Source organism: Moschus berezovskii, chromosome 10 (genome assembly GCF_049115385.1).
Source record: "Moschus berezovskii isolate FMDL1 chromosome 10, NW_MosBer_1.0, whole genome shotgun sequence".
NCBI lineage: Eukaryota > Metazoa > Chordata > Mammalia > Artiodactyla > Moschidae > Moschus > Moschus berezovskii.
Window position 1 is genome coordinate 79,125,023 of NC_142469.1, and position 22,351 is coordinate 79,147,373.

The 22,351-nt window shown below is 40.5% G+C and overlaps 1 long non-coding RNA gene across 1 annotated transcript in view; it reads right to left on the reverse strand.

Moving 5' to 3' along the window:
- Nucleotides 1-22,351, reverse strand: part of LOC129561209 (uncharacterized) — an 84,362-nt gene that overhangs the window by 56,258 nt on the left and 5,753 nt on the right. The window contains exon 2 of the long non-coding RNA XR_016038497.1: nt 9,456-9,535. This is a non-coding gene — a long non-coding RNA (uncharacterized LOC129561209). The remainder of the gene's footprint in view (nt 1-9,455; nt 9,536-22,351) is intronic.

Below are 22,351 nucleotides of genomic sequence, written 5' to 3' on the forward strand. Positions count from 1 at the left end.
GGCTTAAAAGCCAACATTCAGAAAACTAAGATCATGGCGTCTGATCCTATCACTTCATGGCAAATGGATGGGTAAACAATGGAAACGGTAAGAGACTGTTTTCTTGGGCTCCAAAATCACGGCAGATGGTGACTGCAGCCATGAAATTAAAAGATGCTTGCTCCTTGGAAGAAAAGCTATGACCAGCCCATAGAGCATATTAAAAAGCAGAGACATTACTTTACCAACCAAGGTCTGTCTAGTCAAAACTATGGTTTTTCCAGTGGTCATGTATGGATGTGAGAGTTGGACTATAAAGAAAACTGAGTGCTGAAGAATTGATGCTTCTGAACTGTGGTATTGGAGAAGACTTTGAGAGTCCCTTGGACTGCAAGGAGATCCAAGCAGTCAATCCTAAAGGAGATCAGTCCTGGGTGTTCATTGGAAGGACTGATGCTGAAGCTGAAATTCCAACACTTTGGCCAACTGATGTGAAGAACCGACTCATTGGAAAAGACCCTGATGCTGGGAAAGACTGAAGGCAGGAGAAGGGGACGACAGAGGATGAGTTGGTTGGATGGTATCACCGACTCTAGGGACACAAGTTTGAGTACGCTCTATGAGTTGGTGGTGGACAGGGAAGCCTGGCATGCTGCAGTCCATGGGATCAGAAAGACTGAACAACTGAACTGAACTGAACTGTAAAGAATGGTTGTATGATTACCCTCATGATCTCGTGACTGACTGGGATCTGTGGACCCCACCACGGCCCAGCATCACTAAAATAGAGTTCCTCCTACTACATATGCCAAGCTGCATATCTTTTTAGAAAGTGATCCTTAAATGGGGATCACTTTCATTACCATTGTAAAGTTGAAAAGTCTTAAGTCAAACCATTGTAAGTCAGGGACCTCCGTATATCCAAAAGAAACCAAATCACTATCTCAAGGAGATATCTTCATCCTACATTCACTGCAGCATTATTTATAATAGTCAAGGCATGAAAACTAACTAAGTGTTCACTGATGCATGAGTGGATAAAGAAAGTGGATATATATGTGTGTAAATACATGTATATAATGTGTAGACATTTTCCCACTACTTCCCATTTCTCTACATATATCTTCCTGCATGCATGTTTAGTCGCTTCAGTCATGTCTGACTCTGTGACCCCACGGACTGTAGCCTGCCAGGTTCCTCTGTCCATGGGATTTCCTAGGCAAGAATACTGGAATGGGTTGCCATTTTCTTCTCCAATATGTATATAAATGTTTAGATATTTTTCCCACTATTTCCCATTTTCCTACATATATATGTAATTCAGCCACTAAACAAAAAAGAAGTAAATCCCGCTATTTAGGAAAACATGGATGGAACTTGAGAGCATTAGGTTAAGTGAAATAAACCAGACAAAGAAAGAGAAACACTGAATAATCTCACTTATATATGGAATCTTAAAACTCTGAACTCAAAGAAACAGAGAACAGATTGGTGGTTACTAGAGATGAATGGTGAAAGGTGAGGGAAATGGGTGAAGGTGGTCAAAAAGTACAAACTTTCACTTATGAGATATGTAAGACCTAGGGACGTAATGTACGACCTGGTAACTGTAGTTAACAACGCTCTGTTGTGTATTTGAAAGTTGTTAAGACAGTAGGACAGTAACTATATCTAATGGGCTTCCCTTGTGGCTCAGTTGGTAAAGAATCCGCCTGCAATGCGGGAGACCTGGTATCCATCCCTGGGTTGGGAAGATCCCCTGGAGACAGGAAAGGCTACCCACTCCAGTTTTCTGGCCTGGAGAATTCCATGGACTATAGTCCATGGGATCGCAAAGAGCTGGACACGACTGACCAACTTTCACTTTCATTAAGAATAAAACCCATTTTTAAATTTCAGAAGTGACTAAATTTTTTGTGGTTATTTTTTCACATAAGTTCATTGATTCCTACCAACTTGTTCAAAGCCTTCAAAATCTACTTGTTGCCCCGGTGTTTTAAAGTTAACTTTTATTTCTACAATTTTTACAAAGCAGGACTCTCTCCAGAGTTTAAGATGAACAGCAGATTCACCTTTTCTGGTAATCAAGTACCACTTGTCTCTATTTCTGATACCCACAACATAAAAATTAGTAAATGCAATGATATTAGCCAGCGTCTTAAAAAATATCATTAATTCAGTGGATGACACTGAGAGGAATGATACTCTAAGATAATAAATTATAGAAGGAGGCATTAAGCCAAATACTGAATAAATAACCAACCTTTAACTATCTAATACATACGGAAGTTTCAACAAATGACTAGGTCATCTTTGATAGGAACCCATCTCAATTATTAAATAATATCCAGTAAGCCCCTTCCTTCAATTTGGCTTTGTAAATTTTTATTTTGTAAAAATCTGAAGTAAGCTAAAGAGCAAGAATATACAATGGAATAAAAACCATTTCTTCAATAAATGGTATTGAGAAGACTGTACAGCTACATGCGAAAGAATGCAACTGGATCCTTTTCTTACCTGTATACAAAAATTAACTTAAAATGGGTTGAAGACTTAAATCCAAGACCTGAAACCATAAAACGCCTAGAAGATAACAGCAGATAAGCTCTTTGACACCAGCCTCAGCAATAGTTTCACAGATACATCTCCTGAGGCGAGGAAAACAAAGGCAAAAATAAACAAATGGGACTTAAACTAAAAACTTTTGCACAGGAAAAGAAACTATCAACAAAATGAAAATACAACCTAAAATGAAATGAAAAGGCAGCTAAAATTTCCATGGCTAGTCATTTCGATTATTCTCCTGAATATATTCTTAAACTTTTCATCCTCCTTTGTTTTGTGAGATTTACTACGACAATTTCCAACTACAGTTAAGTATATCCCACCGCCAGCTGAACACAGATGGAGAAAAATACACAATTATATCAGATTTTCAACAGCTGTTTACCTATCCTCACTCTCGGTGGATGACCTTAGCTACTATTTGAAAGAGAAAAACAAAGTGATTTGAAGTTCAGTTCCTCAAGCTCTCACTCCAGCTATGTATTTCCATCTATATTCATATACATTTTTTTCATTCTGTTTCTATAAAGGAACTGTATATGGTCCTATCAAAGATCAACATCTCCTTTTGTGTACCATATCCAGCCCCTTCTCACCTATTAAATGTTGTCTCTCCAGCAATTCTCGCCTTCCTCTTCTGCTTTATCAATTGTTTTCCTTCTCTTTGGATTATTCCCATCAGCATACCAATAATCTGTTATTTCACTCATTTTACAAAAAAAGAAAACACACACACACAAAAAAAAAAAAAAACTGTTTTTGACCCCATTTCCTTTTTCAACTAGTATTTCTCCTTATAGGAAAGTTCCTTAAAGGAATTTGCTACAATTGCTCTCTTAATTTTCTCCCAGCATTCTCCCTTGAACCCATCTCATTTGAGCTTTCCTCCCCAGCCGAGCTGTGCCTGTCAGGATCATCAGTGACCTCTACGATGTTGCTTCCCAAGGTCAATTCTCAGTCCTCACCTTGCTTGATTTACAAGCACTGTAGGACACAGATGATAATCCTTGAAGGACTTTTTTCACTTTGCTTCCAGGATACCACACCTCCTGGCATTGCTGGTTGCTCCCTCTCTGTCCCTTACCATGGCACTCCCTCCTTTCCTTTTTCGCTTTATTTGTGTCCCTACCACTCATATCAGTGTAATTTTTTGTACATTTTTGTTTATTTTCTCTTTCACTCCATCAGAATATTCACTCCTTGACTGTATGAATGCTTGTCTATTTATTCATTACTGTAAGATGGTAGCATATAGAACAATGTCCAGATCAGTTAATACTCAATAAGCACTTATTTATTTAATGAATAAACTAAGGAGTGACACAAACCAAGAAAAGCTTTGAAGAATTCCAACTGGGGGACTAATTTAAAGATGTAAATAAAAATATGGTAGACATTAATAAATATTGTTCAGTTACACACACTCAAGTGGTTTGCTGAGTTATCTGTCTTGAGTTAGAGAAGATAAAAATAACATGAATGGGAAGATAAAATAAAGAAACACTAAAAGTGTTATTTCTAAAACTATTTTATTACCAATCAAGGTGAAACAGTAAAGTTGCCTACCTGATTTACCACAATAATTTGGATTAATTACAAATAATTTTTGATTAATTAAATTCAAATTTGAAAGTGTATATATTTTAATCCTTTATCTCTACCAAAGTAAAAAGGTATACCATTTCATAAATAGCTGTACCACTCTTGGTAGAAATCAAAATTCACTTTACCTCTGACTCCAAATTAAAAGGAAAGTCTTTCAGCCAGATTAATTACCTGCTTTCCAGTCTAACATTGCCCTGTAGTAGAGTTTCTCAACCTTGGCACTATTCACATTTGGGGATGAGTAATTCTTTGGTGTAGGAGGCTGAACTTTGCATTATAGGGTGTTGAGTAGTTGGCTTCAAGCCACCAGATGCCAGTAGCACCTCCCCAGTTGTGATAACAAAAAATGTCTCAAGACATTGCCAAATATCTCTGGGAGAAGAGGGGAGTGCATATCATTCCCAGTGGGGAATCACTGCCATTGAGCAGTGACAATACCTATAAAGTTAACATTCCTGTATAGTTTCAAGCTGTAACCCATTAAATGCATTGTGGGATTATTATGGAAAAAACATGACCAAAACAAGAAAGCTGATCACACATGTATGACTTAAGGGATTACTGAAAATGTCTGCCTTGAAAAAAAAAAGCATCACTGATTTTTTTTTCCATAACATTGCCTTGGCATTTTAGAAAGATGTTACCTGGAAAGTGGGCTTCCACTTGGTCTGCCTGCAATGTGGGAGACCTGGGTTTGATCCCTAGGTCGGGAAGATCCCCTGGAGAAGGAAATGGCAACCCAGTCCAGTAATCTTGCCTGGAGAATCCCATGGATGGAGGAGCCTGGTGGGCTACATCCATGGGGTCGCAAAGAGTCAGAAATGACTGAGCAACTTCACTTTCACTGACCTGGAAAGTAGAAGTTATCATTAAGCCGTTTGGGTTATAATGCTTTAATGATAGTCTGGGAACAGAGTTCAGAATCAAGAGAAAGACAAAAAGCTTTATCAGGGAGAAAAAAAGAAAAGTGCCTCTGAAGTAGGGAATTCTATTTATTTAAGGACCTACACAGGTTTTTTATAATAATGAGAAAGGGAGGATGAATCTCTGAGGGAAAATTCTATTTGTTGACTATTTAGAATGGTTCTGTATAGTAGCATCAACTGAGGAAAGAGTAAAACTGAAATAATCAATTTAAAATAATATGACAATTTTAAACAACATTAAATAACCAATTTTACTAATTTTATGGTCTGTGCTAATAGTTCAAGTCTAAATAGCTGAAAATGAAACTATTAAAAAGTAACTGGAACTCAGACATAAAGCATCAGTCAAGTATTGAGAAATACTTTTTAAATCTATTTTTAAGTGCACTCCTCAGGTCTCAAAAAATTCCTTCTTATGCCTTTTATGATGAAATTTTGTTTGTTTTCTTTTTTCTAGCAATTGATTTTTGTTGTTGTTGTTGTTCAGATTTAATTTATTTTTAAATAGTAAGATAAATGATTATGCCAGAGAGAAACTCTTACCAAGGAAGCAGAATGACAAACAATGCTGGCTCACTTCTTTTGGAAACCAAAAACAAGAGTTCCTAGGCAGATATTTTACAGCATTTGGTGATTTTCAATACATAGAATTTTAACTACTTATAAACAATTATCAAATTATTATGTTTTATATTTCTCTCCAAAAAAGTGTTCCAGCATTGAAGAACACGTGCTTTCTATGATTTAAATTTATTTTTTTTTAGGAATAAAATCTTGTAATTACAAATACACACAGCAATAACTGACATCCACATGTCAGCAGAGCCAAGATCCTCAAAAACATCTGCTTGGTGCCTTTGTGTGGCACTCTATACCCGTCACACCAGCCAGGAGTGATAAATACCAAATAGAGTGTCTCAGCTACTAGTAAAAAGGAGACCAATAAGACCAATTTATTTTTAAATTATAAATAGTAATTACAGAAATTGGTATAAATCAATCTAAATACACATTTTATTAGAAATTCTACTCCAGTTTGCAGAGTAATTTAAATTTCAACTTCATCTACTTTTCTAGGGAAGCTACATTCAAGGAGCTAAATTGATTCATTTGAGTTTCATTTTCTATCTTTATCCTGAAACAAAAAGTACTCAAATAAATTACAACAGGATCCAAAGGCAGAAGTTAAGGGAAATTTTAAAATATTCGTTGATCTCTCGGGTCCACAAATTGGATAACAATTCACGAAAATTATGTCCCAGTCACAGTTATACATACTTTAAGATATGCTCAGGCTGACATATACATAAATATTGACAAACCAAAAGAAGATGCACCTTCATTTGTTTCAAAAACTCTTGAAATATGCTCTTACTTAATATGTCAGTTTTACATCTTTACATTTTATACTATGGTTTTAAAAAATGATGTTTAATAAAAAAAAAAAAAAGAAGAAGCTCATCAGAAATCTGAATTGAGGCTTTGAGTTTAAGAAGCAAACTTGGGCTGTGAATACAGCCCAAGTGCTTCAAGTACCCGTTAATAGAGGATCTCCGTTCCTCTGCCAAAGCTGATGAGTAAAGAAACCGTGTTAAGAAATACAGCAAGAAGAAACATTCAAGAGCTTCTTGCTAAACTGCTTGCAATATGCATAGTCGTGAGTGAGTTTTAAAGTCTCAGCTTTTATTTAGCTATATTTCCAACTGTTTAGTTAATCTTTATTGACTTGCATAGAATTCTCAGAAATAGGAATGTTTGTGACTTGAGAGAAGTTTCCTGGTGTGCTAAAATGGCCTGTTTACTTTCCTTTGCTAATTCTCACGCTTAGTTAGGGATCTGGACAGTTGCAAGGCCGAAAACAGTCACCTGGAATACTGTCCCCAGGGGAGAGGGTTACATTTTCTAGATGTGTGTCCTGTTCGAATCATAGAAAGAGCTTCTTTTGTTTTGTTTGGGTTAGCTCTGGTCAATTTTAATGCTTCTCACTAAAGTTAAAAAGCAAAAGGTCTGAAGGCATGCTGTACCGCAGGGAGAAAAGAGCCAGAGAAACCATGAGCTGCACGATGCAAGTATAAATGTTAAGTGAAGACACTGTGGTGAGCTGAACACAGAGATAAAAGAGTAAATGTGGTTTTGATTACACAGTGACCAAAATATTCAAACTAAAAATATCTCTATCTGAATTAGCAATCCATATATATATTCTTGCCAAACAAAAGCAAAACAAGCAGAACAAAACAAAAACATGCTATATTGCCATCTCAGTCATGTCACAAACCCAAATCACATCATCTCCAATTTTAACCCCCCTAAACATACGGGCTTCCCTGGTGGCTCAGAGGTTAAAGCATCTGCCTCCAATGCGGGAGACCCGGGTTCGATCCCTGGGTCGGGAAGATCCCCTGGAGAAGGAAACGGTAACCCACTCCAGTATTCTTGCCTGGAGAATCCCATGGACGGAGAAGCCTGGTAGGCTACAGTCCACGGGGTCGCATAGAGTCGGACACGACTGAGCGACGGAATGGAATGGAAACATACGAGCATCAGTCATCAAGCCTTGTTAATTATGCCTCAAAATGTCCAATGAGTCCTCTGCTCTCCATTTTCATTGTTGCTGCCTTGCTTAAGGTTTTATCCCTTTTCCAGCCACATGTACCATGGCAGTCTCCACCCTTCAACTCACACTCTTGCTTCAGCAGATTTTCCACGGCCTAAAGACACTACATACTGTTTGGCTGCTCCTTGAGTTGAAACTTCGTTACTTCTATTCGTTCTTCAAGGCCACCTGCATCCCATGCTTCCAGAAGAATTAGCATCTTCCCTAAGTAGTATACTAGTCTTGCCACTATAGTATTGCCACCTGCATTATACTTAGATGAATCTAATTTGTATCTCTCTTACTAGACAATGCTTTCTTCTTGAGCATTTATTTATTCAACTTTCTGTATCAAGTTGCTATAACAGTGTTCAGCATCTGATTAGTGGCCCATCATTTATTTTAGTTTAAATAACTACATGACCATAGAACAACTGGTTAAACAACAAAGTATTAAAAACTAGCAACTTAAGGTAAATGTATTCATTGCCTGCAATATGGGAGACCTGGGTTCAATCCCCGGGTTGGGAAGATCCCCTGGAGAAGGGAAAGGCTACCCACTTCAGTATTCTGACCTGGAGAATTCCATGGACTGTATAGTCTATGGGGTTGCAAAGAGTCGGACATGACTGAGTGACTTTAAAAAAAAAAAAATTCATTGATAACTTATGTAACATTTAGTTTGGTTTCAGTGTTTTTCACAATCTTTATCCAGGTTTTACAATGTCTGTATTAGCTAGGGACCAATTCATGTTAGAAAAAAATTCAAAGAAGAAAGTGATTTAGGGCTTCCCTGGTGGTCCAGTGGTTAAGAATCCACCTGTCAATGCAGGGGACACAGGTTTGATCCCTGATCCGGGAAGATCCCATATGCCATGAAGCAACTAAGCCTGTGTGCCACAACTACAGAGCCAGCGCTCTGGAGCCCAAGAGACACAACTACTGAAGCCTGAGCACCTAGAGCCCACATTCCAGAACAAGAGAAGACACTAGCCAGCAACCTGCACACCGTAATGCAGAGTGGACCCACTCCTCTGCTTGCTGCAACTAGAGAAAAGCCCACGTGTAGCCATGAAGACCCAAAGCAGCCAAAAATTTAAATAAAAGAAAGTGACTTAGAATGAAATCTTCACTCCCAGTAGATGTGCTTGATAAAACATCAGTTCCTCCACGCAGTTCTTGGGCATCGTGTTAACCTTGTGCCTTATATTCTTGCAGCAGACAAATGAGAGCTAGTCCAAGAAACAACTTTACTCAGCACTTCAGCAACGTCACAAAGAAAAGCTGATCATAGAAAACATTAATAGAATTCTTGAATGCTGAACCTGTTCTTATTTTACGTTGACTTTTATTTCCATAAAAATAAAATAAAAGCTTTCCGTATTCCATTTACATAGTTCATCAGAACAAGAAATACCTGTTGGCTAGAACTATAATGATATTTTCATTTCCTCAACATGATAAAAAAATATTTGAGTACCTCTCTATGGGTTATTTTCTAAATACTGTACATGACAGGTTAAGAAAACACACAAAAAGTCTATTTACAGTGCCTATAAATAATATCAATATTTAACATTTAATACTATTATAAATGTTATATATATTTACTCAAACATTACTAAAGCCCTTTTTTAAGGGCTAAGAATTATGCTTAGCTTCACTTTACAGATGAGGCAAAGGAAACTTAAGGGTCAATACTTTGAAGGTACTAGGAAGTGTCAGGATGAATTAGCAGCGGGTTCTGCACCCAGGTTGTGACCCCCACGGATTCTGCAACTCACCCACGGGCTCTCCACTGCATCGCGCGTAGTCCTCTGCTGGCCACAGGGCTTCTCTGGTGTCTCAGAGGTAAAGAATCTGCCTGCCAATGCAGGAGACACAAGTTTGATCCCTGATCCAGGAAGATTCCCTAAAGAAGGAAATGGCAACCCACTCCAGTATTCTTGCTTGGAAATCCTATAGACAGAGGAGCCTGGCGGGCTGCAGTTCATAGCATTGCAAAAGAATCAGATACGACTTAGCAACTACACAACAACAGCAGCTCTCAGAAAGTTCTTTAGAACCTGACTAAATGGCTTCCCTGGTAGCTGAGAGGTTAATGTGTCCGCCTCCAATGCGGGAGACCCGGGTTCGATCCCTGGGTCGGGAAGATCCCCTGGAGAAGGAAACAGTAACCCACTCCAGTATTCTTGCCTGGAGAATCCCATGGACGGAGAACCCTGGTTAGGCTACAATCCACAGGGTTGCAAAGAGTCAGAGACGACTTAGCAATGGAACGGAAAGGAAGAAGTGTCAGACCCTGGAATCAAACACAGCCTGTGTGGTTCCAGAGTCCACGCACTTAATGACCGCCTATGCTTTGGAGGGAGGAGAACAGGGAGAGGGGGGAAATGCTACCAAGTAATTCTGCCAGATTACATTATTCAGTAACCACATGAATACCTTTAAATGTTTTTGTACTTTCACTTTTAATCTATCTGGTGTATATTTGTGTGTGTGTGTATATGTTTTGTATATGCTTAATATGTTTTATATATATTTTGGAAAAGGAAATGGCAGCCCACTCCAGTATTCTTGCTTGGAAAATCCCATGGACAGAGGAGCCTGGGGGGCTACAGTCCCTGGGGTCACCAAAGAGTATGACATGACGTAGCAACTAAACAAACAAATATATGTTATACTCTGAATTATCTAGAATTTTTTTCCAGGATGGAGAAATATACAAATCGTATAAATACATTTTGAAGAGGAAGGGAGTAAAAAAATACTTTTAAACATTCTAGACGTCTTAGATATTATAAGTTTAGATATCATGAAATTAAAGAAAAAATAACCACAGTGCTGAAAATTGTCCTAGGAACAAAAGAAGTGGGACTTCAATACACTAACTTTTTAATTCTCAGTCTCGGGGGAAATTGCATTTTCATGAATGCTGTGAGACCTTTCCATTAGCAATGAAGCTTGAACATCCTCTGCCTTCTCTTATGCCCTCAAGTGAGAACTGAGTTATGACTGGTCGTCTTAGGAAGAAAAAGACTATTCCAGGACAGGAGATGGGGTGGGGTAGGGGGGTGGCTAAGGAAAGGCCTGACATGTAGCTTGTAAATTGCAGCAGCTGTGGCCTGTTTTCACTAATATCTGACATGTTTCTTTGGCCACTCGCCAAATTGAGCTGTACCCAGCACTTCTCCCATCCTTCCTGTGCCTCCAGGATCCTTTGTAACTGCTACTTGAGACCTCAGTCCACTCAAAGCAATCCCCTTGGTTCCTTCCTCCCCTTAATGTGCAGGCATCCCACCCTAATTAATTAACCCAACACCAGCTTCATCCAGGACCGTCCCACACTCTGCCCCTTCGTGCAGCCCAGAAACATCAGCACATTCCTTACTTCATCACTTGTCAACTCCCTTTCTGTTAAAGACCAGTGTCCCCTTTCCCTGACCTGGCCTCTGATTTGATCTCACTTTAAAGTATCCCACTTTAAGAGACAGTAACAAATGCTGCCTTTTTCCTGTTTGGTTTGTTTGTTCATGTTCACCCGACCTACTATAATTAAAGACCATGAGACTTAGAAGAGCTCAGGAAGACACTTTATGCATTTGATATGTGGATAAACTCCAATACTGGATTTGTAATGAAGCCTCATTTTGCCTAATACTAAACGTGTGACCTTGTGTGAGTGCCTTAAGCTCTTTTCAGTCACTCAAATACTTATTGGGCACTGATTACTACACTGGGTTCATTACTACACTGGTGCAAAGTTGGTGTTGCACTTTTTTTAAAAAATAGCAAAACTAAAAATATCTAAAGCTTATATTTTAGAGGGGGAGGTGACCATTAATAAGATGTTTATAATATAAATAGACATTCAATAAAGAATAAGGGAAGAATAGAGAGTGCCAAGTGGGGGAAGGAGAAAAGGTGGTAACTTGCAATGGCATAGTCAAGAATTACCAGACATGGCATTTGACTACATCTAAAGGGAAAAGACTCTGATGCTGGGAAGGATTGGGGGCAGGAGGGGAAGGGGACGACAGAGAATGAGATGGCTGGATGGCATCACTGACTTGATGGACAAGAGTTTGAGTGAACTCTGGGAGTTGGTGATGGACAGGGAGGCCTGGCGTGCTGTGATTCATGGGGTCGCAAAGAGTCAGACACGACTGAGCGACTGAACTGAACTGAAGCTTCAACTTTCTCAGTTTAAGGTAGAATTGATTGTAGTTCACATTTTCTAAGGTTGTTATGAAAAATAAATGTGATAGTATGGGTCATCAACGGAGAAGGCAATGGCATCCCACTCCAGTACTCTTGCCTGGAAAATCCTGTGGACAGAGGAGCCTGGAAGGCTGCAGTCGATGGGGTTACTGAGGGTGGGACACGACTGAGCGACTTCACTTTCACTTTTCACTTTCACGCATTGGAGAAGAAAATGGCAACCCACTCCAGTGTTCTTGCCTGGAGAATCCCAGGGACGGGGGAGCCTGGTGGGCTGCCGTCTATGGGGTCGCACAGAGTCAGACACGACTGAAGCGATTTAGCAGCAGCAGCATGGGTCATCAAAGCGCTGAGCACAGAGTCCAGCACACAGAAACGGCCAGTACTTGCTATGTTCTCAGGCTGGTGAGGATCAGGTGACGTGGTGTGCATGGAGTACTCCATATGCTATCCAGCATCAGTTCAGTTCAGTCGCTCAATCATGTCCGACTCTTTTCGATCCCATGAATCACAGCACGCCAGACCTCCCTGTCCATCACCAACTCCCAGAGTTCACTCAAACTCATGTCCATCCAGTCGGTGATGCCATCCAGCCATCTCATTCTCTGTCGTCGCCATCTCCTCCCACCCCCAATCCCTCCTAGCATCAGACTCTTTTCCAGTGAGTCAACTCGTCGCATGAGGTGGCCAAAGTATTGCAGTTTCAGCTTTAGCATCAGTCCTTCCAATGAACACCCAGGATTGATCTCTTTTAGAATGGACTGGTTGGCTCTCCTCGCAGTCCAAGGAACTCTCAAGAGTCTTCTCCAGCACCACAGTTCAAAAGCATCAATTCTTCTGCACTCAGCTTTCTTCACAGTCCAACTCTCACATCCATACATGACCACGGGAAAAACCATAGCCTTGACTAGACAGACCTTGGTTGGCAAAGTAATGTCTCTGCTTTTTAATATGCTATCTAGGTTGGTCATAACTTTCCTTCCAAGGAGTAAGCGTCTTTTAATTTCATGGCTGCAATCAGCATCTGCAGTGATTTTGGAGCCCAAAAAAATAAAGTCTGACATTGTTTCCACTGTTTCTCCATCTATTTCCCATGAAGTGATGGGACCAGATGCCATGATCTTCATTTTCTGAATGTTGAGCTTCAATCCAAACTTTTCACTCTCCTCTTTCACCCTCATCAAGAGGCCTTTGAGTTCCTCTTCACTTTCTGCCATAAGGGTGGTGTCAGCTGCATATCTGAGGTTATTGATATTTCTCCCGGCAATCTTGATTCCAGCTTGTTCTTCTTCCAGCCCAGCGTTCCTCATGATGTACTCTGCATATAAGTTAAATAAACAGGGTGACAATATACAACCTTGACGTACTCCTTTTCCTATTTGGAACCAGTCTGTTGTTCCATGTCCAGTTCTAACTGTTGCTTCCTGACCTGCATACAGGTTTCTCAAGAGGCAGGTCAGGTGGTCTGGTATTCCCATCTCTTTCTGAATGTTCCACAGTTTTTTGTGATCCACACAGTCAAAGGCTTTGGCATAGTCAATGAAGCAGAAATAGATGTTTTTCTGGAACTCTTTTGCTTTCTCCATGATCCAGAGGATGTTGGCAATTTGATCTCTGGTGCCTCTGCCTTTTCTAAAATCTGCTTGAACGTCTGGGAGTTCACGGTTCACATATTGCTGAAGCCTGGCTTGGAGAATTTTGAGCATTCCTTTACTAGCATGTGAGATGAGTACAATTGTGTGGTAGTTTGAGCATTCTTTGGCATTGCCTTTCTTTGGGATTGGAATGAAGACTGACCTTTTCCAGTCCTGTGGCCACTGCTGAGTTTTCCAAATTTGCTGGCATATTGAGTGCAGTACTTTCACAGCATCATCTTTCAGGATTTGAAATAGCTCAACTGGAATTCCATCACCTCCACTAGCTTTGTTCATAGTGATGCTCTCTAAGGCCCACTTGACTTCACATTCCAAGATGTCTTGTTCCAGGTGAGTGATCACGCCATTGTGATTATCTTGGTCATGAAGATCTTTTTTGTACAGTTCTTCTGTGTATTCTTGCCACCTCTTCTTAATATCTTCTGCTTCTGTTAGGTCCATGCCATTTCTGTCCTTTATCGAGCCCATCTTTGCATGAAATGTTCCCTTGATATCTCTAATTTTCTTGAAAAGATCTCTTGTCTTTCCTATTCTGTTGTTTTCCTCTATTTCTTTGCATTGATCACTGAGGAAGGCTTTCTTATCTCTCCTAGCTATTCTTTGGAACCCTGCATTCAGATGCTTATATCTTTCCTTTTCTCCTTTGCTTTTCGCTTCTCTTCTTTTCACAGCTATTTGTAAGGCCTCCTCAGACAGCCATTTTGCTTTTTTGCATTTCTTTTCCATGGGGATGGTCTTGGTCCCTGTCTCCTGTACAATGTCACGAACCTCCGTCCAGAGTTCATCAGGCACTCTATCAGATCTAGTCCCTTAAATCTATTTCTCACTTCCACTGTATAATCATAAGGGATTTGATTACTTATCCGTCATCCTAGCATCATCAGTTACTAATCTATTGGCTGATTTGAAATAACTTTGTAAATTTAAAATTTTTCTAGTACCATCCTTACAAAGAGAGTCTTTATCTGTTGAGGAACCCAGCCCTGATTCTGGAGAACCAAAGGTAGAGTTCTAGAATGTTCCCTTGCTGACTCTACTCCTAGTGGTGATCAACTGAAAACTAAAAACTAGTTATACTCCATCGCTTTATTTTAATGGGAACCATCAAATCACCAAAGTAACTAAAAGCAGGGAGAAGTGACATTTAGATTTACAAAAGACAGAGATGCGTGATTAGAATAATAAATTGAAAAACATGGAGAAATTGGGTGCTGTTTTTTAAATGTAAACTTAGAAAGGGCACAATTTCTGTCAACATAAATAATGTTAATTTCAGAAGTAGCTCACTCCTATATATATATATTCTATTTTGTTTATGCAAAGGCTTGACCTGGTCTGCAGAGATAAGCAATTTGTGGGGGAGGGGGATGAAAACATGTAAGACAAGAGCCTCAGTTGCCTTGATCCTCACTTCAGAAGAAAATGTGGCCTCCTTAGATCCCTGCTGACATCCATCCACTCCAATTTCCCTAATACACTCCTACTCTGGAAGTCAGGTGTGGGGAGGAGAGAGCCGGTATCGACTTTACCTTAACAATTCACAGCTTCTCCCTGTCTTCAAGTTTAAGTCATCTCTTTTGCATAAATATTCAACTGTGTTTTTTGCTTTGTCTCTTCCAGGTAAACTGGGTCTCTTCTAGTTCTACCCTTCCCTTCTTCTCCTCCAGAGGGCGCCATTTCGACGGGGACCTCACGGTAAATTCCTGGGTTTGGGGTTTGGGGTTTGTTATGGGTGGGGAAGGAGCTGTCTTGTATCTGTCAGCGCCTTTGCGCAGTCTCTGGTGCCCTGTTCCCTGTTCCCTGGGCACCAGGCGCACATCCTCTGCAGGGTCAGGGCTGGATGATGGCAGCACGTGCTTCTTTTGCTCCCGGTGTGTTGAGATGTGGGGTGCTCCTCAAGAGTGCCTCTGCAGGGCTTAACCCGCGACCAGCACCGCCCTCTGCTCTCTCCCAAGGAGTCTGAGAGCCCTGGACCTGGAACCCCAGGAGAGACTGGGACATAGGTGACCCATTCCCTTGCATCCTTTACCCTCTCCTCCTCCTATTACCCTCCGAGGGCAGAAGGGACCAACTTTCCTTCCCTCCCGATAGCTTCAGTCAACCTCTTTTCTGGATCTAATAAGAAGGGCAAGGAGCTGGGAGGGGAAAACTGGCTGGCTAATAAGGAAACACTGATTGGGAAATAGGTCCAAAACATCACTCCTGTTAGCATTATACAGTAGTGATGGCCTCTATCATGAAGGCACTGCTTATAGATCTTCCTGAGCATCTTGAGAACAGAGCTCCTTCTATTCTATCTTTGAATCCCCAAAAGGTAAAGCACACGACCCAGCATCTGGCACAGGGTGGAATGACTGATAATGATCCAGGCTGAGATTTCAGGTGAAGGTTTTCATCTTTGTGCTCTGACTTTTGTTTGAATTCAACTCTAAAATTCAAAGTGCAGAAGACACACATTTACTATTTTGTTGAATAGCTCTATTTGGCTATGCCAAAGCCTTTGACTGTGTGGATCACAATAAACTGTGGAAAATTCTGACAGAGATGGGAATACCAGACCACCTGACCTGCCTCTTGAGAAACCTGTATGCAGGTCAGGAAGCAACAGTTAGAACTGGACATGAAACAACAGACTGGTTCCAAATAGGAAAAGGAGTACGTCAAGGCTGTATATTGTCACCCTGCTTATTTAACTTCTATGCAGAGTACATCACGAGGAACGCTGGGCTGGAAGAAGCACAAGCTGGAATCAAGATTGCCGGGAGAGATATCAGTAACTTCAGATATGCAGCTGACACCACCCTTATGGCAGAAAGTGAAGAGGAACTAAAGAGCCTCTTGATGAAAGTGAAAGAGGAGAGTGAAAAAGTTGGCTTGAAGCTCAACATTCAGGAAACTAAGATCATGGCATCCGGTCCCATCACTTCATGGGAAATAGATGGGGAAACAGTGTCAGACTTTATTTTTCTGGGCTTCAAAATCACCCCAGATGGTGATTGCAGCCATGAAATAAAAAGATGCTTACTCCTTGGAAGGAAAGTTATCACCAACCTAGATAGCATATTGAAAAGCAGAGACATTACTTTGTCAACAAAGGTCCATCTAGTCAAGGCTATGGTTTTTCCGGTAGTCATGTATGGATGTGAGAGTTGGACTGTGAAGAAAGCTGAGTGCCAAAGAATTGATGCTTTTGAACTGTGGTGTTGGAGAAGACTCTTGTGAGTCCCTTGGACTGCAAGGAGATCCAACCAGTCCATCCTAAAGGAGATCAGTCCTGGGTGTTCACTGGAGGGACTGATGTTGAAGCTAAAACTCCAGTACTTTGGCCACTTGATGCAGAGAGCTGACTCATTTGAAAAGACCCTGATGCTGGGAAAGATTGAGGGCAGGAGGAGAAGGGGATGACAGAGGATGAGATGGTTGGATGGCATCACCAACTTAATGGACATGGGTTTGGGTGGACTCCAGGAGTTGGTGATGGACAGGGATGCTTGGCGTGCTGCTGTCCATGGGGTCACAAAGAGTCGGAAATGACTGAGTGACTGAACTGAACTGATAGCCCTATTAATATACCCCCAAAATATTAATTAAGACTATGCTAGCTAAAGCTTCTAGTTCTTGTTGTTATCAGTAACATGGTGCAGCATTTTTGCTTTTTAAAAACTTTAAAACATTCCAGAGAAATCTATCAAAGTGATTATTACAGCATCCTAAAATCCTTGTGTTGGGGGTGGGGCACTTAATACAGCAGAAATTCATTCTTACAGTTCTGAAAGCTAGAAGTCTGAAATCAACATGTTGTTAGGGCTATGGTCTCGAAGGGAGACCATAGGGAAGGATTCTTTCTTGCCATTAAAAGCTTCTGGTGATTGTCAGCAGCCCTGGACATTCCTCCCCTTCTGGTCTCATAACTCCAACCTCTGCTTCTATTTTCACTTCCTCAACTTCCCTTTGTGTCTGTGTTCAAATTTCCTTAGCCTTATAGGAACATCAGTCGATAGATAAGAGCCTATTTCAGTCCAGTATGCCCAATCTTAACTTGATTACACCTGCAAAGACCTTTAAATGAGGTCACATTCACAAATTCTGAATAGACATGAATTTGAATAGCCAAGTATGGATGTGAGAGTTGGACCATAAAGAAAGCTGAGTGCCGAAGAATTGATGTTTTCTAACTGTGGTGCCGGAAAAGACTCTTGAGAGCCCCTTGGAAAGCAAAGCTATTAAACCAGTCAGTCCTAAAGAAAAGCAACCCTGAATATTCATTGAAAGGACTGGTGCTGAAGCTGAAGCTCCAACATTTTGGCCACTTGATGTGAAGCCAACTCATTGGAAAAGACCCTGATGCTGGTAAAGACTGAGGGCAGGAGGAGAAGGCAATGACAGAAGATGAGATGATTGGATAGCATCACTGACTCAATGGACAGCATGTATGCTCAGTCACTTCAGTTGTGGGTTCCTTGCAACCCCATGGACTGTAGCCCACCAGGCCTCCCTCATCCATGGGATTCTCCAAGCAAGAATACTGGAGTGGGTTGCCATACCCTCCTCCGGGGACTCTTCCTGACCCAGAAATTGAACATGGGTCTCCTGCATTGCAAACGGATTCTTTACAACTGAGCCACCAGGGAAGCCCAAAACACAGGATATATAAATAGTGTTTACTAGAGAACCCCACAGACTGTAGCCTGCCAGGCTTCTCTGTCCATGGAATTCCCCAGGCAGGAATACTGGAGTAGGTAGTTATTCCCTTCTCCAGGGGCTGTTCCTGACCTAGGGAATCAAGTCTGGGTCTCCTGCATTACAGGCAGATTCTTTACCGTCTGAGCCAGCAGGGAAGTCCCAGAATAGACATGAATTTGAGCAAATCATGGGAGATAGCAAATGAAAGGGAAGCCTGGCATGCTGCAATCCAAAGGGTCCCAAAGAGTCAGAGCTGACTTAGGAACTGAACATCAACAACCACAATTCAACCCAGTACACCAATTATGTTTGGGGATTTTAACATTCCAGTCTCAGTAACTGAGAGAATAAGTAAACAAAAACATATGTATCAACCAACTTGACCTAATTGACAATATAGAACACCATAGCCAACAACAGCAGAACACCCAGTCTTTTCAAGTGCACCTAAAACATTCACCAAAACGAGTCATATAAAAACAAAGTTACAATCAATTCTAAAGGATTTTAATTATACACAATGTTTTCTGATGAAAATGGAATTAAAATAGAAATCAATAACAAAATACATATAAAATCCTCAAATGCCTAAAACTAATGAACATACTCTAAATAACACATTTCCAAGTAATTTTGGAATTACACAACACACTTCAAAATTTTTTCTGTGTCCAAAGAAAGAATTACAAAGAATGTAAGAAATATTTTGAACTGAATGTTACTGAAGACACAAGGAAACTAACACCTTATTTTTACAGACTTATGTAGAAAAAGACCATCTTGCAATCAAAAACTTAAAGGGATGAGGGTAAGAAGGTCTTAACCAGTTGCACTTAAGTAAATGACCTTTATGCCTCTTGTTTTAGCATACTTTTTCGCATTCTCTTTTATTTCATTAAAATATTGAGTGTTATAAGTTAGCATCTCTACCTGAATCCTATGGAACTAAATATCCCGTTAGACAGAAATGACTAAGATTTCCAAATTTTTGGCAACCTGATGAGTTAACTTCATAACTACTTAAAGGAAGTTTTTTTTAAAAAAATTAGACATATGTATATCCTAGCATACATGCATATACATACATAGTAAATCAGTTCACTTCAGTTCAGAATTGAAATTCAACTGAGAAAAGATAAAGAGAGGAATATTAGTTCAGTGCAGTCGCTCAGTCATATCCAACTCTTTGTGACCCCGTGGACTGCAGCACGCCAGGCTTCCCTGTACATCACCAACTCCCAGAGCTTACCCAAACTCATGTCCATTGAGTTGGTGATGCCAGCCAACCATCTCATCCTCTGTTATCGCCTGTTCCTCCTGCCTTCAATCTTTCCCAGCATCAGGGTCTTTTCTATGAGTCAGTTCTTTGCATCAGGTGGCCAAAGTATTGGAGCTTCAGCTTCAGCATCAGTCCTTCCAATGAATATTCAGGACTGATTTCCTTTAGGATGGACTGGTTGGATCTCCTTGCAGTCCAAGGGACTCCCAAGAGTCTGCTCCAACACCACAGTTCAAAAGCATCAGTTCTTTGGCACTCAGCTTTCTTAATGGTCCAATTCTCACATCCATACATGACTACTGGAAAAACCATAGCTTTGACTAGATGAACCTTTCTCAGCAAAGTAATGTCTCTGCTTTTTAACATGCTGTCTAGGTTTGTCATAGCTTTTCTTCTAAGGAACAAGCATCTTTTAATTTCATGGCTGCAGTCACCATCTGCAATGACTTCTGTCACCGTTTCCACTGTTTACCCATCTACTTGCCATGAAATGATGGGACAGGATACATGATCTTAGTTTTTTGAATGCTGAGTTTTAAGCCAGCTTTTTCACTCTCCTCTTTGATTTTCATCAAAAGGCTCTTTAGTTCTTCACTTTCTGCCATAAGGGTGGTGTCATCTGCATATCTGAGGTTATTGATATTTCTCCTGGCAATCTTGATTCCAGCTTGTGCTTCATCCAGCCTGGCATTTCACATGATGGACTCTGCATATAAGTTAAATAAGTAGGGTGACAATATACAGCCTTGATGTACGCCTTTCCCATTGTTTCATGTCCAGTTCTAACTGTTGCTTCTTGACCTGCATACAGGATTCTCAGGAGGCAGGTCAAGTGGTCTGGTATGTGTTATTCCCATCTCTTTCAGAATTTTCCACAGTTTGTTGTGATCCACACAGTCAAAGGCTTTAATGTAGTCAATGAAGCAGAAGTAGATGTTTTTCTGGAATTCTCTTGCTTTTTGTATGATCCAACAGGTGTTGGCAATTTGATCTCTGCTTCCTCTGCTTTTTCTAAATTCAGTTTCAACATCTGGAAGTTTTTAATTCAAGTACTGTTGAGGCCTAGCTTGGAGAATTTTGAGCTTTACTTTGCTAGCATATGAGATGAGTGCAATTGTGCAGTAGTTTGAGCATTCTTTGGCACTGCCTTGGGACTGGAATGAAAACTAATCTTTTCCAGTCCTGTGGCCACTGCTGAGTTTTCCAAATTTGCTTTCATACTGAGTGCAGCACTTTCACAGCATCATCTTTTAGGATTTGAAATAGCTCAGCTGAAATTCCATCACCTCCACTAGCTTTGTTCGTAGTGATGCTTCCTAAGACCTACTTGACTTCACATACTATGATGTCTGGCTTTAGGGGAGTGATCACACCATCATGGTTATCTGGTTCATGAAGATCTTTTCTGTATAGTTCCTCTGTATTCTTACCACCTTTTCTTAATATTTTCTGCTTCTGTTAGGCCCATACCATTTCTTTTTTTATTATGCCCATTTTTGCATGAAATGTTCCCTTGGTATCCTTAATTTTCTTGAAGAGATCTCTAGTCTTTCCCATTCTATTGTTTTCCTTTATTTCTTTGCATTGATCACTTAGGAAGGCTTTCTTATGTCTCCTTACTATCCTTTGGAACTCTGCATTCAGATGGATATATCTTTCATTTTCTCCTTTGCCTTTCACTTTTCTTTTTTTCTCAGCTATTTGGAAGGGGTCCTTAGACAACCATTTTGCCTTTTTTGTATTTCTTTTTCTTTGGGATGGTTTTGATCACCGCCTCCTGTACAATGTTACAAACCTCCATCCATAGTTCTTCAGGCACTCTGTCTATCAGATCTAATCCCTGAATCTATTTGTCACTTTCACTGTATAATTGTAAGGGATTTGATTTAGGTCATACATGAATAGTCTAGTGGTTTTCCCTACTTTCTTCAATTTAAATCTGAATTTTGCAGTAAGGAGTTCATGATCTGAGTGAAAGTCAGCTCCCAGTCTTGTTTTTACTGACTGTATAGAGCTTCTCCATCTTCAGCTGCAAAGAATATAATCAGTCTGATTTCAGTATTGACCATCTAGTGATGCCCATGGGTAGAGTCATCTCTCGGGCTGTTGGAAGAGGGTGTTTGCTATGACCAGTGCGTTCTCTTGGCAAAACTCTGTTAGTCTTTGCCCTGCTTCATTTTGTACTCCAAGACCAAACTTACCTGTTACTCCAGGTATTTCTTGACTTCCTCCTTTTGCATTCCAGTCCCCTATGATGAAAAGGACATCTTTTAGGAGTCTTAGTTCTAGAAGATCTTGTATGTCATCACAGAACCATTCAACTTCAGCTTCTTTGGCATTAGTTCAGTTCAGTTCAGTTCAGTCGCTCAGTCATGTCCGACTCTTTGCGACCCCATGAATCACAGCACGCCAGGCCTCCCTGTCCATCACCAAATCCCAGAGTTCACTCATACTCATGTCCATCAAGTCGGTGATGCCATCCAGCCATCTCATTCTCTGTCGTCCCCATCTCCTCCTGCCCCCAATCCTTCCCAGCATCAGACTCTTTTCCAGTGAGTCAGCTCACCGCATGAGGTGGCCAAAGTATTGCAGTTTCAGCTTTAGCATCAGTCCTTCCAATGAACACCCAGGATTGATCTCCTTTAGAATGGACTGGTTGGATCTCCTTGCAGTCCAAGGGACTTTCAAGAGTGATATTGAATGGTTTGCTTTGTAAACGAACAGAATTCATTCTGTCATTTTTGAGATTGCATCCAAGTACTGCATTTCAGACTCCTTTGTTAACTATGAGGGCTACTCTATCTCTTCTAAGGGATTCTTGCCCAGAGTAGCAGATATAATT